Source organism: Mangifera indica, unplaced genomic scaffold, assembly GCF_011075055.1.
Source record: "Mangifera indica cultivar Alphonso unplaced genomic scaffold, CATAS_Mindica_2.1 Un_0012, whole genome shotgun sequence".
NCBI classification, from domain to species: Eukaryota; Viridiplantae; Streptophyta; class Magnoliopsida; order Sapindales; family Anacardiaceae; genus Mangifera; species Mangifera indica.
This window is the reverse complement of record NW_025401104.1, coordinates 422,810-437,792: the sequence shown is the minus strand read 5'-3', so window position 1 is coordinate 437,792 and position 14,983 is coordinate 422,810. Positions and strand designations below refer to the sequence as shown.

The 14,983-nt window shown below is 31.6% G+C and overlaps 1 pseudogene; it reads right to left on the bottom strand.

Moving 5' to 3' along the window:
* Positions 1–9,556: 9,556 nt before the first annotated feature.
* LOC123205679 overlaps positions 9,557–14,983 on the bottom strand; it is a 30,016-nt pseudogene continuing 24,589 nt past the window's right edge.

Here is a 14,983-nt window from a genome sequence, read left to right as displayed (position 1 = left end):
AATGAAGGGTCTGAATTATGTGTTGTTACAACACATAATTCTCTCGGTTTATCTAATTGACATATTAACAGTTGTTAAATATTATCTGCTTAAGCTAAGACATCTGCCATCTTTGTTTTGATTTGACCTTTATTTATCAATCATACAGCAACCTGAGAGAGTTTCTTGCTATGTCATTTTTTAACAGTATCTTGTGTGGTTGTAAGTGTATCTTGCTATATCTATTTTTAGGATAAGCAATGTGATATGTTAATTCATTGTCTGTTATTTTACTTTGCAGGGATTAGGTCTTCAAACAACAAAAGATTCTTTGGTGAGTTCTTAATCTTTTCCTCTCTAAATTTGCATGTTTCTTTGTATAACATGAAGTGGCTAGTTACATTGATTCTATTGGTCCTTTATTTTGTTAAGTGTTTTTTTTTGGGTCACTTAATAGGTATTAATCATGGGTAAGACTTGGTTAATGGAAAAAAAAAAAGGTTTGAAAGATACGTGAAAGGAGCAAGATCTTTCATGAAATTTGTGGAAAACAATTTTGGTAGGGAATGTGATATTAGATGTCCATGCATAGATTGTTTGAATTTGTACATCCAAAGACAAAATGTTGGAACACCTGATTATGTTGCTCTGGATGTGTTGCTGAGGAAAGGTTATGGAATGGAACTAATTTTCGGCCCCATAAACTGGGTAATGTTTGAATTTGTACATCCCACTTTCTTGCTTGCAGGTGGTCCCTTAGTGTCTGTGAGATTAGTGCCTGAGAATATTGACCAGGATTTGCTGCATACAGTTCTTGCTATTTCTTATGCCAAAGAACCTGATCAACTTCTGTCAAGGTACTTGCTACATTGTGGAATGGTAAATCTCTCTAGTTATTATAGTAATTCCCCTGACCAGGATATAAGAAAAGGAAACATTTTGGTATCTATTATCTTTTGTTCGATGTTCATAATGAGATAATGTGCATAATTACTCTGCAATTACCAAGTCTTACAATGAATTGGTGCATAAAAGAAAAGTTAATACTACGGTTAATCTCATCTTATTTGGGATTCTTCTATAATGGTAAAAACAAACTTTGCTGATATGGAGTGGAATAATTTATCATGTCCTTCTACTATTTTGTTTGAACTTCTTAACGTGCGATTGCTGAGTACTTGTATTAATTATGGAATATATACCAGGTGGGGACATCATGATTTTGCTGATGAGAGATGAGACCTTGACTGGAACTGTGGCCAGATTTTACATTGGTCAGAGTGTGCTGGCCATAGAATCTATTCATAAGCACAATGACATTCGCAGGTCTGTATTTTCCTGTGGTAATACAAGATAGATATATAATTAGATGTTTTAACTATTACATTTATAGATTTACAATATTTTGTTAGTATTGGTTGATTAATATTTTTTAATACAATTGTAATAGTAATAATTTTGCAATGTTATTAGTTGATTTGTAATAGTAATAATTTGATATGATTAATATTTTTTAGTTGAATTGTTGGATTTTGAGGGTTAATATAATTATTAATTTTAATTTATGATCAGAATTCTCGTATCAATTTCACAACATAATTAAGAACAAAAACTCTTGACCTCAATTTACAATACAATTAAGGACGTATTTTTTTGTCCTCGATTTATAACACAATTAAGGACATTAAAAATTGTCTTCAATTCATTACTTAATCAAGGAAAAAAATTTTGTCCTTAATTTATCATACAGCCAAGAACAAAAAAATTTGTCTTCAACTCCTTACACAATTAAAGGCAAAAAATTTTGTTGCCAATTCATTATACAAGCAAGGAGGAAAAATTTTGTTCCTAATTCATTACATATTCAAGGATAAAACAATTTGTCTTTGATTCAATGTACAACAAAGACAAAAGATTGTCTCTAATTCATTATACATTCAAGGATAAAAAAAATTGTTCCCAATTCAATGCATAGTTAAGGACAACAAATTTTGTCCCTAATTCATTATATATTCAAGGGCAAACAAATTTGTTCCCAATTAATTGTATAATCAAAAACATGGCCTCTAAATGTGTGTTTTTTGGGACAAAATAGAGTTATTTGAGACTAAAGTTAATTCATTTATGGACAAAAAAATTTGTCCCAAAATGTGTATCATTTCATCCTTAATGATGGGCTATTAGGGACAATTTTCTTTTTCATGGATATTACTCTTTGGTAACGCACATTTTTTGACAATTTGATCTTTCATCACAATTGAATTTTTGAGACGAATTTTTCACTTTTTGGCACAAATTTTGTCATGTTTTATGAAATTTGTTATAATTCTTCTAGACAATCTTCGAAGTCCTATGTGTGATTGCATTTTGAGAAAATCGTGAATGAGACAACTAATAAGATTGAACACATGAATTGCATGTATTACGCGAACATATTGATATACAATGTCGGAAATGATACTTGTGATCCCAGTTAGTAAAAATATGAATTATTCACGTTTAATCTACGTTCTCATTTAATTTGTGTTTTAAGCATATCGTTTTGAATTTTTAAACCCAAAATGTATTAACTATATATTTTATACATTTCCCATATGAAATGCGTATTTTGCCCTTTTTTTTATGAAATTTTTTAAAGTACGAAAATATCTTTTGTATTTTCAATTAATTACCATAATGCTATAACTATATAAAATAAAGAACCCAATTTTTTGTTTTCCAAATCTTTAAACTCTTCCTATAATTTTTTATAATAATTAAATCTTGATTATATATTATGTTATATTAAGTTTGATAGTTAATTAAATACTTTTATATTTAAATTGTTAACTAAAAGATCTATGAAAAATATTAAAATTATATTTGATATTATCGTATTTTAAAAAACGTAATATTGACAATGTGTCATATTAATCTCATATATACAAGTTTAGTATTTTGTCCATGTCTGAATTTTTTAACCCTTTTTTATAAGCGTGTCTTTCACCATTTACCATATTATACTTATATAATTCTCATAGCGTTTTGTTTTTCCTATCCTCATAGTTATTAACTAGGCTTGTGATATACAAGCATTTGACATGTTTTTCCTATCCTCATAGTTATTAACTAGGATATAAATATAAAACAGAAAATTCCTGCACTCGTTAAAGACCAATATCAGAGGAGAGGAAGGGGATAATAGTGGTCTATGTACTTAAAGATTTAGTCAAGAGCATGCTACGACCATGCTTGCCAAAATGATAATTGTTGAGGAGCAATCATTTCCATTAGTTGAGAGGCAAGGTTTTATAGATTATATTGATGCAATGCAAACTTCGTGGAATCACATTTCAAGGTTTATGGTGGCTAGAGATTGTATGAAGATTTTCATGTGTAAGAAGTTATTGTTGAAAAAAAAAAAAAATTGGCGTTTTGAATTTTAGGATTTCTCTTACAATCGACATATAAACTTCTATTCAAAATCTAAACTATTTATGCCTCACTGCTTACTCCATTGATGAAAATTATGTTTTACAGAAAAGGATGGGCCAAGTGAAGTGACATTCTTTTTTTTTTTTTTAAAGTAAAGTGACATATTTGATTAGCCAAATAGCTAATTCGGTTAAATATGTAGGGAATTCATAGTGTTAGAAAACTGAATCATGTATCTATGAACAAAATCTGAATAACACATAATTAAACTCCAATTAAAATTTTGTGGAATTATGGCACTGACTTGCCTCCACACTAATATCAAAGCCTGTGTTAGGTATTCCATCATTTACCAGCTTTTTAATTCTCACTACAGGGAAATGTCCCAATATCCGATGTCATAACATAAAATAATTTTTATTGATAACGCATATTTAATTTTATACTTACATTACTTTGAATATACATTAGATTTAATGAAACATTGTTTTGTAAATGAATTTAGAATGAATCATTAGATAATAAACCATTTTTTATAGTAATAAAATTATGTGTACAAATAATGTATATAAATGATAACGTATCATCATATGATTAGATAATTCAAAATTAGAGATAAAATAATATTCAATCATATAATGACATGTCATTATTTTTGTATAAAATTGTATACATTGTTTATGTATATAGTACTACTATTTGCATAACTTTAGTGTAATCAAGGAATTTATAAATAAAGGACGACAAAGATTAATTAATAAAATCAGGAGCCCGAATTTAAAACAAAGTTCAGATTCGGACTGAGACCACCTAGCGCCGATTTGCTTGGACCGACGGAGGCTTTAAGTGCCAAGATAATATGCCCATAGCCATAAACACCAATAGTCTATAATATAATATATATATATATGTGTGTGTGTGTGTGTGTGTGTGTGTGTGTGTGTGTGTATTGATGGGTTATAAATTTATAGATATTAAACTTTAGTTTTTAGTTACACCTATGTATATAACATTCAAACTTATTTTAAATTTATTTTCAAGTTCAAACATGAAACAAATTAACAAACACCACTTAAAAATAATATTAATATAGTTAACATTATATTTTTTGGGTCTTATCGGGCTTTGGGCTTGAACAACTTTTGTTCAAGCCTAAGCCCGATAATTTAACAGAGAAATTTTTTTGTTCAAGCATGCCCAAGGCCCAAATTTTATTATGCCCAAAAATGATTTTTTTTATGCCGAAGCTTGCTTGACCTAATTAACATGTCTAATCATATGAAAAGATAATGATCATAATAATTATTCATTGATCAAGCATAGTATAATATCAAAAAATAAGGATCAAAATGATATCATATAAATAGATATGGATAGATATGGATAATGATAAGTCCAAAAGTTATAAATTCTTGATAAAAATATGATCACATAATGCAAAATATGTGCACATAATACTGTGGAAAATCAAACTAATAAATATTATGATCACAAAGCTTTTGATTTGCTAAACAAATTTACAAAATATAAGCAATAAAACTATATGCACATACTTTATCATTAATTCAAAATCATCTAATTATATGATGATATGTACATGTAGTATTGCTTAAATATATATAAATAGTTTAAGAGGTTTTGTTTGATATTTGAATTAGTAAAATAGTTCCCATAAGATAGACATAAACAGGAAACTAAAATGCTTAAAACGGTATTATTTCCAGACGTAAAAGTATATGGCATAGTCAAATTTGGGGTTTAAGTTGCTTGCAGAAGCCGATGCGATTATTGTTATCGGATGAAAAAATTGAGTCAACAGTCCAGTAGTATGGCTGAATTAAATTTAAATATATTTGAATTAGCTCTTAACTGTACAAAGACAATTTTTCTCTCATCTTTCTTTGAAAGGTTTTGTATAGTCAAATTAAATTTAAATATCCTTGAATTAAATTAAAAAATATATATAGAATGATTGTTTTTCAAAATATCTTTTTCTCATCTTTCTTTCAATGGTTTTGTATGGCCGAATTAAATTTGGATCCTCCATTCTTCGAATGAATACAATATTTTGTCCTTCTTTTTAATTTAATTATTAAAACTTAACCGTAAAAAGGTGGTCTTGTCAATAAACCTCATACATGATACTTGATAGAGGAAAAAGGAAACCCTAATCTAACAACATAAATTTTCTTTTAAATCGACTCTTATGATTAGAGAAAACTATGAAACCATAGGTATTACATGAATTGGCTATAAACTAAAGAAAACGACTGATATTAATTAGGAATAATAAGGAGGCATTATGTAAACAACATTTAAATAAATTATATATAATATTTATATGTAGACAGAAATAGCGTACATGATAAACCAACTTGGAGTGGAATCTTAAAAATCAAATACATTAAGGAAACACTTATTTTAATAGCAAAAGCTGATTGATTGAGCAACTCGGCACCTCATGCATCACTTTGTTATGGGGCATTGATGGGATTTTTAGGAACGTTACCATGATTGTCAGGTGGCGAGGGGCTTCCTATAACACTGATTTTAATAGAGTAATTAATTTTATTAATCATATGGCCATGTGCTGCTGTCGTCTTCTCTTCTACAAAAATCATCGAAATTATTGTTTTGTTATCAGTTGTATCATATAACTTATATAATTATGAATACACTCATGAATTTATTTTATACAAAGAGACATTAATTGACGGAAATTAATATAAAGAAATAAGCTCACTTGTTTGTGGTGATTCCACAAGCGTAAGCATAGACTCACTCACTGACAATGTACAAATCTATTTTTTTAAATTAAATGAACTAATTAAAGAAAATATATGAGTTTGAAGAGAAATATATATAGAATATTGACTCACTGGTTTCTGCTGCTTCTGCAAAAGGAAGAACCGTTGAAGAGAAGAGGAGAATTAAAAGCAAGGTTGCCAGAAAGTACACAAATGGGAACTTGCCAGCCATTTTTATTGATTATGCTTGAGAATATGGTATATTGATCATATAGACATATTTATAGCAAATTAGACATGTTTAGGTGGCAAATTTCATGGAAATTTTTTTTTCTATCCACATAATTTTGTCAAAAGACATTGAAAGTGTTGTGGGGTGCAATAACTTTGAAAATTATTTCCAATTTCGTAGTTTAAACTTTAGTAAAACTCAATGTTTGAGATTTTATTTTTCACTTTGATGACTTACTAATTGAAATAATACTTTTTTACAAAAAAAGTTTCTCATAAATTACTAGAAAATAAATAAAGGTAGTAAAGGGTGTTAATTAACATAAGAGGAAGGGTACATTTTTTAAAATTATTAAGTCAGTGGGAGCTTCAACCCCTTGTGGCTTTGTCTCTGCCAGGGTTAAGAGCAAATTACATGATTAGAGTTAGAATCACTAGGTATCCGATTATCAGTTCTGGTTTCCATCTGAATTGACAAATATTGGATGTACTTTAGTTGAAATTTTGGGGGAACTAGTAGGGTCTTGGTCTAATTTTAATTCATCTCTCTAAGAAATCAAAATTGACCCATGAATTGTTGAGTATCTTACACAACTCTATTTTTTTTATTTCTAACTAAACAAAAAGATGTGGTTTTGTGGATCACAAAATGATGGTGTTTGATGCAACTACTAAGCCACCATTTTATTGACTGCCATTCAATTATTCCTTCCCCAAATTTTTATATGACCTATCTTGATATTTTTCTGCCATAATCTTTGAGTTGTCCTACTGTCTTACCAGTTTTACCATTTTTTTTCTTAATCTACCATTAGAATATAAACTGCGTAAAGTGAGACAGAGTTATAAAAATAAAAAAATTTAGAAATCCGAGGGAGTCTGTTGTGAGGAACTTCAAGTACTGCAAGAGGTATATTTGATTCAGTGTTCTACATTTTCTTTTCGAAAAATTTCCGTATTTGTATAACTCATAATACAGAAATCTTAATACAAATCAAGATGTTTAAAATTCAATAATATTGGTGGAAGTAAACTCCACCAAATAAATATGCGAAAATTCAATGAAAAGAAAAATACTAAAACTTCTCAATAGGGTAGAGAATAGTTCTCTATTTGCATATTGTTCACGATAATGATCATAAAGACTTCATCATATATGAATTCCTAGCTTGATGTGTACATGCATCCAGGAAATTTCCCATGGCAAACAGAATAAATTTTTATTAGTTCTTATAAATGAATTTCGTTTCCCTTAGTATATAAAAACTCATAAGTGAGGTTCAATTTCCCTCTAACACGTTAGAGAAAATGGCCCTTTTATTATAAAATTTTAATTACGATGTAGAAGGTTTTCATCTTTAGTCACTGCAACCAAAAAAAGAAAAAGTGGGGGGATTAGTTAGTAAAAACGCATTTAATTCACATATTATTAAACCCGAAACATATTAAACACATATTTTACAGGTTTCCATAATAAACAACTGTTTTATTTGTTTTTCTTTTTTTTTTAAATTTTTAAAAAATCCAAAACAATATTGTTTTGATGCTTAAGTCTAAAGTACAAAAATATCATTTTAATTTTTAATTAATAACCATAAGAGCATTACAAATTTCTCAATGAAATTTTAGGAATATATAATTGAGGGGTCAAACGAAATCTTATTAAAATTTGGGGGGCATTTTGATATATCGACTCGTATTTTTCATATTTCCAAAGAATTTTTTAACTGTTGCCATTCTAGAGTTTTTCAACTTTTAGAATTCAAATTTCAGTTTCGTTTTACGAGATATCAACTCATATTTTTTAGATTTCCGAAGAATTTTTTGATTGTTGCCATTTTAGGGTTTTTCAACTTTTAGAATTCAAATTTCAGTTTCGTTTTTTCGAATTTCACTGTTTTACGAGATATCGATTCGTATTTTTCAGATTTTCGAAGAATTTTTCGATTGTTGTCATTCTAAGGTTTTTCAACTTTTAGAATTCGAATTTTAGTTCCGTTTTTTTGAATTTCATCGTTTTACGAGATATCGACTCATGCTTAATAGTAACATCACTCAAATCACATATAGAATGAAATCAAATACATATCCATATCTAACCACATATAAAGTATATCATACACATATGCTCATACACATATGCACATACAATAAATACATACATACGAACATATGAAGAACGATAAATAAACAACGAGGTAACTAAATATACATCCATGAGCTACTCGATACCGTGAAAATACAACTGCAACGCTAAACGTCGACGCATAGAGATAGACGACTCCCAGGGAAAATCGATGCTCTGTGACAAAGCCAAACACTCAAAAAACCGTAACATAAACATGCCACAGTCACCGGAGCCCACTCCCTGCTGATGGACATCCGTCGCTCAATACAAAGTGAAGGAATCACGTCGTGGAGTCCTCCCAGAAGCTATCCAAAAACTCGTCGCCTCTAATAACACGGGAATGAATGTCATATACAGTCGCATGTGCTGCTCAAGAGTCCCCATATTCCCTGAATATGATACCTCCGAATCGTATACCGTAATCGACCACTCTCGGAAATCTACAACTTCGGTGACCCAATGTGCGTTGTCAAAGTTTATAGGGATGTAAACCTATAAACAGTGACAAATTTTAGTTAATTATCATTGTCGTCAACCAATTCAATGTAATAGAAATATATATATACTATACCTAATCAACCATCCCCCATGGTTTGTACAACAATCCTGAGGTGTAAGCTGCGTCAACCATCCTCGTGAAGAGCCCTGAAAACTCAAACTCGTCAATCAGTGTAGTCTGCCAACTCTTCCAAGCCATCTCAATATGGCCTCCGAAGAATGTGTGCGCAGTCATCCAATGCTGGGAAACAGTGGCTCGGTGCTCGTCCTGCTGCCAACGTAATAAAGCCAAAAAAGAATCCACATGCTAAAATGATATAAACAAGTTCACATGTGTTAGTTATTGGTAAATATATCAAACTTTTTCCCGAATTATATAGTATAGACAACTTACATCATCGGTCAGCCACTGGGGCAACTCTACCACAAGCCACCAAAAACTATCCTTTGACTTCAACCCGATGAAGTATATATCATGTGCGTCAGAAGCCGCAGCTTTGGTGTACCACGTGAGGAAAGATTCCTCACGCTCTGAGGCAGAGGATGGAATGGTCCTAAGTTACCGTTTCACCCTCCCTTTGAGTGGATTCGTATACCGGGTGCGAACCAGCAGACCCTTCCAGACGATCTGGCCACGTGCTGTACGAATCATCTGCATGATCCCAAAAAATAATTAATTCATCATTCATCATACGTAACAATTAGCATTAATCGATTTATTTTACCTTCTTCATATATGCGAGAGGAGGTTTAGCTGGAGAATCCTGAATCACGGTCAAGTCCACCACATGTGCTCCCTCGATGGACTAGAAAATTGTAATTTTGAACATCTCAGTGACCAATATATATGAATATTTATATACTAAGTATGATTGATATACCTCAATATGGATGGCCTCAAAATCGTCCTCCTGGAAGTCCTCCTCCTGTGAACCAATATTTACTATCTTTTTGGCCGAGCTCAGGATATCAGCAAGTAGCCATAATCGCTCGTCCTAAAAAAGAGTCAAAACATCATTAAATAAACAATATAATTGAAAAGACAGATCAATCAATGACATTTTAAAAAAAAAAGTTAACCTCAACTTCCAGGGAAGGTGTTCGGGGAGAACCCTCGATCGATAATATATCAATACCGGTTCCCTATATGCATGAAAAGGACAAAATGGTAAATGATATTTCATATAAAATATAATATCACATCGAAAAGTCGATATAATGTATAATAATTATCATACCTCATGTGGAGGATCTAAAGAACCTATATGAGATCCGACCGGATGACTTTCATGAAGACGACCCTATACGAATATATATACCCTATATTAATCGAAAACTGAACAATCATAAAAATAAAGTTCCATTGATAAGTGACATACCTCAGCTCGGACAGGTGATGCAATAGAAGGGCTAACTGGTGTGTCCTCCTAGCGACTACCCTAAGATAATAGTAATAATAACTTAATTAGTGACATTTCATATATAACAATACTATAATATAATAATGACATTTAACAATAAATATAAATTTGAAATGTCATACGGACCTCGTGTGGGTGATGAGATGGTATTGCGGTATCAATGGGGGATGTCGATCGGATATCGTCGTCCCTCTCCTATACAAATGTAATAATAGTTGTCAGAATAATAATACTGTAGACATTTTTTATAAGTAATAAATTAGAAGTGGTTTTACAACCTGAGCGACGGGGGCTGGATATGTACGTGTGACGATGTCCTCCAAACGAGTCATACAATCCTCTAATCGAGTCATCTGGGAAGAGATATCGTCGCGTAATCGAGTCATCTGGGAAGAGATATCATCACAAAAACTCGATATCTCACGTAAAATCGTAGCACCCCAGTACGCTAATATAGCATCTAATGTAGAAATATTGGGTGCTACGAATGGGGAACATTGTTCGGTGGTATGATGGGTAGTGTAGTCCTCCACTCCAGGATGGTCCTCCACTCTAGGATGGTCCTCCACTCCAGGATGGTCTGTCGTCCGTGGGCTCTGAACTGCAGGGGTACATACAGGCTATTCCATAACAGGAGGCTGAATAGGCTTCTCATGTGTCTCAGAAGACTCGATAGGTAGAGTTGAAGGTCCTGAGGCTGGAGAAGCCCTGTCTGTAGTCGCAATTGGATCCGAAGAAGATGAGAAGGAATCAGCATCGGGTAAACCGGTGTACTCACGAATCTCAGCGTACCATGATAAACCCTCCTCGATCGATGATGGACGAAGAGGGAATGTGACATCCTCCTTCATGATGAAGATATATAATTCATCATCAAAATATAATATAATGAATTAATCGACTTATTAATTAACTAGTACTTATTGGATCACCAGTGAAAATATGACCTATATGAGTCCAACTAGGGACGTCTCGTGTACGCCACCTAAACATTCGTGGGGACGAATAGGGATCAACAAGGTCAATCCAATCGTGTAACGTGTCCAGAGTCTCATATATCCAATACTGCAATATAATCATTTACGATTTAAATAAATCAATTCATATTTTTTTAAATTAATATATATAATCAATAAATTAAAACTAACTTGAAATGAGAAAGGAAATCCGTAGAGGTCATATCTACGCATCTCAGGCATCCGTCCAGAGCATACTCTATCACTCGCCTGTGACATAGACTCGTATGTCATCTGCCACACGGGGACACCCCAGGGGTAGGAATTAAACCCGTCCAGATGATTGATCAACTGTAAATACTCTGAAGACACCTTCTTTCGTCGATCATTCCCTAACAAAACCAAGTGAAGAACATACAATAAGGCCATCTTGACTGCGTCAATATCGTCATCCCCCCACGGCTTCGACAAGAAAACATGCTCTAGGTCATGATACTACACCTTCGGACAACCTCGAAAGTACGTATCTCTGATCCTATGTCTGGAGGAGTGAGGAATATATGAAGAAATATCAATGCGTCGGCTAAACAAAAAACCTGTCACCAAAGCAAACTCAAACGAGCTAAAACGAACATCAACCCCGCTAATTAGAAACCAAAACTCGTCTCTGACAGAGAATCGATGTAGCTGCCATAGTAGAAATGAATGAACTAATATACCAGAGAATTTGGTCTCGGGTAAACAAAGAAGATACCCGAAACATGTCCTCTCAAATAGTCGTAGTTGCTCCAGGGTCAGTGTAGACGTAATCCTAGATAATGTTGTGCGTTATGCACGATATATCAGATCTGTTCGAAAGTGTCTGGACTCATCGGGGATTCAACACGTCTTCTTTTGCGAGAAATATCCTGCGAAAATTTACAAAATTCGTTAGTCATTCATAAATAGCAAATATGTAAGCAAATGTCTTCATGGAAAAATCATAAAAAGAAAAAAAATACAAAACAATAAAAAAGGTGATTGAAAAATTTTAAAAATAAGATTTCAGGATTGTAAAACAGTTAAAGGGAAAAAAAGGAACTGAAATTCGAATTCTAAAAATTGAAATACCCTAGAATGACAACAATCAAAAAATCCTTCAAAAATTTGAAAAATACGAGTCGATATATCGTAAAATGGTGAAATTTGAAAAAACGAAACTGAAATTCGAATTCTAAAAGTTGAAATCCCCTAGAATGGCAACAATCAAAAAATCCTTCAGAAATCTGAAAAATATGAGTCGATATATTGTAAAACGATGAAATTTGAAAAAACAAAACTGAAATTCGAATTCTAAAAGTTGAAATACCCTAGAATGGCAACAATAAAAAAATCCTTCAGAAATCTGAAAAATACGAGTCGATATATCGTAAAATGGTGAAATTCGAAAAAATGGAACTGAAATTCGAATTCTAAAAGTTGAAATACCCTAGAATGGCAACAATCAAAAAATCCTTCGAAAATCTGAAAAATACGAGTCGATATATCGTAAAATGGTGAAATTCGAAAAAACGGAACTGAAATTCAAATTCTAAAAGTTGAAAAACCCTAGAATGGCAACAATCGAAAAATCCTTTGGAAATCTGAAAAATACGAGTCGATATATCGTAAAATGGTAAAATTCAAAAAAACGGAACTCAAATTCGAATTCTAAAAATTGAAAAACCCTAGAATGACAACAATCGAAAAATACGAGGTCATTACATTGTAAAATGTCTCCAAAAGGCACAAAAATCGAAAAACGTTTCTCAAATTCGAAAACTACATATTGAAAAATCTTAAAACAGAAAAAACGGATATAAAATTCGAAAACTACACGTCGAGAAACCTTGGATGTGAAAAATATCAATTTACCCCCTGAGAAAATTTCTATTACAAACAGGTCCAAGATTTATCCCTTGCCCCCTCAGTAATTTTTGAATCTTTACCGCCCCTGCAGTTTCAAAATAGTTAATTTTCACCCCAACCCACTGTTATTCCCAGCAGTGCACTGTTAAATGGGAAATTTTAGAAACGCCTACAGTGGAATAAACTATTACGACCAGATCCCTAAGTTTTTAAAAAATCCGCTTAACCCCCCTAACCCACTGTCACAGTGGACTGTTCTTCGTCACAGTGGAAAAGCGTCGAAGTGCCGAACGCTTCGGACCGATTTTTCAACCAAAAATCGGTCATTTCGGCCTCCAATTTCAACATAAATTGAATTTACATAGTCTATAACACAAAACCCCTCAACAAATTTAACGAAAACAACCAAGAATCAAAACATATTAAGCATTGTACAAATCGAAACCCTAATATTTCAAACCGCAAAATCTAACTCAAATCTCAATAATATGAACAATAACTTGATTCAAACAAGATTAGGGAAGATATACTAACCTTCTTGACCATTTTCGCTCGGCGAAAAGCAAGAAAATCCACGGAAAAAATGGTTCACAGTGGGACAACAGTGGGCGACGGTTCACAGTGGGAAAAAAGTCTATTTTTCTTTGGAAATGCACAGTGAAAGTGGACGTTTCATAGTGGGAAATATGAAATTTTGCCTTGTTTATATACAGGGGTAGTTTAGACATTTCACAAATGTTGGGTATTTTCGTTTAATATGAATTTTTTGGGCAATTTCGCTTAAGCCCCTTTACTTTTGCCTATTTTTTATAATTTTCCTTTTCTTTTTGTCGGACTCAATTTTTTATCTTTGTTATTCTTAGAATATGTAAACTTTCATTGTCTTTTTTTTTTTGTTTATTTATAATTTCATTATATTTGTAATTCCTTTAATATTTGATATATGAACTGATTTGAGATATTAATCATTTATTAATCTTGTTGCATATTCATCTGATGTTGCAATGATTGAATATGATTTATTATGTTATATTAGTTTATATATAAATTGTTATATTTATTTTAGCTAGAAAATTCATGAAAAATGTTAAAATTATTATTGATATTGTTATATTTTTATAAATGTATTATTAACAATGTGCTATATTAAATCTGTATATATGTATTCCAAAATTTTCCCATATTCAAATTTTATGACGCCTTTTTTACAAATGCACTTTTCACCATTCGCCATATCATATCTGCATAATTTTTGTATCCTTTTTTTCTCATACCTGTATTTACTAACTATGGGGGCCTTTAATGAGAAAAACAATTAATGAGGGGATAAATATTCTATCGTTATAAATATTATTTTTATAATTTTCACATTATAATTATGCATATTCTTATTAAAACTAAACAAATTTATACTTTCAATAATGAAGTTTTAAATTTCTCACTAAAAAACTTAGAAACTCATCATTATTAGTCTTATGGGTATATAAAGACTAGATATGGATATGAACATTCATATCTGTGCAAACAAAATATAAAGAAATTTAATCATCAAGATTGTGGCACCAATAATTTTAATGGAGTAGCTTTTGTCCAAGAGGTTCCCAGGCAAGTCAAAGAAGACTGTCCAACAAAAACATGAATCATTTCCTTTTTCATATTATGCTCCACAAGTGGACTTTAATATTCTCCCTATTTAATCCAGATGATATGGCCAGATTCAAT